Source organism: Neovison vison, chromosome 7, assembly GCF_020171115.1.
Source record: "Neovison vison isolate M4711 chromosome 7, ASM_NN_V1, whole genome shotgun sequence".
Taxonomy (NCBI): domain Eukaryota; kingdom Metazoa; phylum Chordata; class Mammalia; order Carnivora; family Mustelidae; genus Neogale; species Neogale vison.
Window position 1 is genome coordinate 200278731 of NC_058097.1, and position 2584 is coordinate 200281314.

Below are 2584 nucleotides of genomic sequence, written 5' to 3' on the forward strand. Positions count from 1 at the left end.
CTCCTGAGTGGAGTTCTTTTTCTTTTTTCTTTTTCCTGGCAGGAAACAAAGAACGTTGCCTCCTTAACCCGTGCCCAGTGAAGCCAGCATGTCTGTCATACTGGGTGTCGGTCCGGCAGCAGCCCTGACCCTCCCCAGGCCTTCGCGGCCTCCGTGGTGGGGGAGGGGGCCGAGGAGTGGGGGGATTGCAGAGCCAGGAGCTGGCGGCGCGCCTGGCCCTCCCCGCCAGCCCTGTTCTGTGGGCAGTGGTCCCAGCCTGATGGCTCCATCTGGAGGGGCGGCCTCCCAGAGCCCTGCCAAAGCTGGATTCCCCCGCGCCGGCCCTGCCAAGGTTGTACAACACGTGGGGCTTGCCCAGAGCCTGGAGCTCTTGGCCGGGTGGGGCCCTCTAGGGTCCCCAAACACCCCGTGTGTCCTGGCATTTGGGGAGAAGCCGTCACTAGCTAAACGTGGACTGAGTTTCTGCCCAAAGCCGGGGGGCTCTCCCGCCTCCTCTGCCAAAGCCACGCGGGAGGAGCTCAGCTGCTGGGCTGAGGGAAGTGTGCAGGGGTGCGGCGGGCGTGGTGCCCGCGGCCTGAGTCAGACAAACAGGTGACCGAGCAGGGTCCCACCTTTGCCGCCTGTCCTGGACGGCGAGGGGGAGTCCACAGCAGGTCCCACCGGCTTTGGGAGAAACTGGCCTCCCTTTGAAAACTAGCAGCTGTGGTTTCATCTCGTTCATTTTATAGGCTCGTCTGAACACGAGAACAGAGACAAGCCCCAGCATGGGGAGCTGAGTTTTCCTCCTCAAGATCTCCGAGCACCCAGCCACTTCGTCTCCGGATGTGGCATTTAGGAGCCCGGGGGCCCTCTTCCACGACCTCAAACCGTTCCAGAACAGCCAATGTCCGCCAAAACCTTGCACCCCGCCCCCGCCCCTTGGGGAACCGTGGCCCTGGAAGATTAAGCAGCAGGCCCTGGGCCACGATAAACCAGGCCCTGGGCGCTTATCATGAGTCCCTGCGGCGCTCAGAGGGAGCCCCGATCTAGCCAATTATGCTCAAGCCACTGAAGCAGTTTTGTGGGGAATCGTGTTGTCGACCCCCTTGGAGGGTACAAAGCCTCCTCTCCCCTTAGGACAGGCCCCGCAAGATCCAGAGTCCCCGTGGGATGGGGCAGTTGGCGGAAGGGGAAGATTCTGCGGGGGGGGGGGAGGCGTGTGCCGGGCAGAGGCCAAAAGCTGGTGCTCAGCATGAATGGGATCGCGACCCGTTGCCTGGAAACGAGTCGCGTGACTGTTGGAAGTGATCCTGGAGGCCCGTGGAGGCATTTAACACACAGAAAACCCCAGATTGCACACCACTCTGCGGGTGAGCGCCTCTTTGCCACCAGACGGTTCCCTTTTGCTGGTGTCAGGAAGCCGGTGCCCAGCGACTGCCAAGTGGCCATTCCCAGACCTCTTTTCAGCTGGGACATCAGTGTCCTGCCGGGCTGTCCCTCTTGCTCCTGCCTGTGCCGGGCACCACCCTCTGGAGTAAGGCTCTGGGAAGGGCGGAGAGGGAGGGTGGAGGAAGCCGGGAAGCCAGGGCTGGGCCAGGACTCCTGGGACCCTCCTGCTTCAGAACCCCCGTTCATCTCCCCTGGTCCTCCTGCCCGTGCCCTTGAGACACAAGCCTAAGGGTGGGACAGATGGTTCTGAGCAGACAAAGTCCCTGTGCTTTTCGCAAGTTCCACATCTCGGTGTCCCAGCCCTTGTGCCACAGCCCCCCACCCCCCCCCACGCCCAGGGTGACTCTGCTCCTGGGGGCCTCCATCCTGCTTTGCCTCTGCAGCTACTTCAGTCTTGGCGTTTCCTTTCCCTTGACCTGGGGTCACCCAGCCTGGCTCAGCCCATCTTGCAGCTTCCCCTGGTGCTAGGAGTATTCTGGGCTGATTTTTCACTTCTGTTTGGTACACGTTTCCTTTCCCCTGACCTTGGGGCTCCTGGCTGAGCACCCCCGGCCCGCCCCCCGGAGAGCCAGTCCTGTTTGGCCACACAGAGCGTCTTCCTCCACACTTGACCTTCCTAACTTTAGCCTTGAAGGGCCTTGACTGACTGGGGCAGGGGTGGGGGTAGTTTTTATTTTCTGGTTTTTTTTTAACATTTTAAAAATTAGCGAGATACACGACCAGCATCAACTTTACCATCAGATCGTGTACCATTTGGTGGTTTTTAGTACATTCACAATGTCATATGAACAGGATAACTATCGAATTCCACATTTTCCTCACCTCTAAAAGAAACCGCATCCCCATTAGCCGTCACTCCCCACCCCCATCCCCTGGAAAACACAGACCTACTTTCCACCTCCACACTTGTCTGTTCTGGGCACGTCACACAAACGGGATCACAGCACACGTGGTCCTCTGCGTCCGGCTTCTTTCTCAAGGGCCGTCCACACTCTAGCAGGAGTCAGACGTTCATTTCCTTTCTCCCCTTGTTTGAGTCGTGGTCCCTTGTGCAGATGGACAGTGTTGTCCTTCCCTCATCTGGTGACGGCCGGGGCTGTTCCCATATTGTGGCTGTCACAAGTGATGCTCCAGTGTTGGGACATCTGTCTTCAGT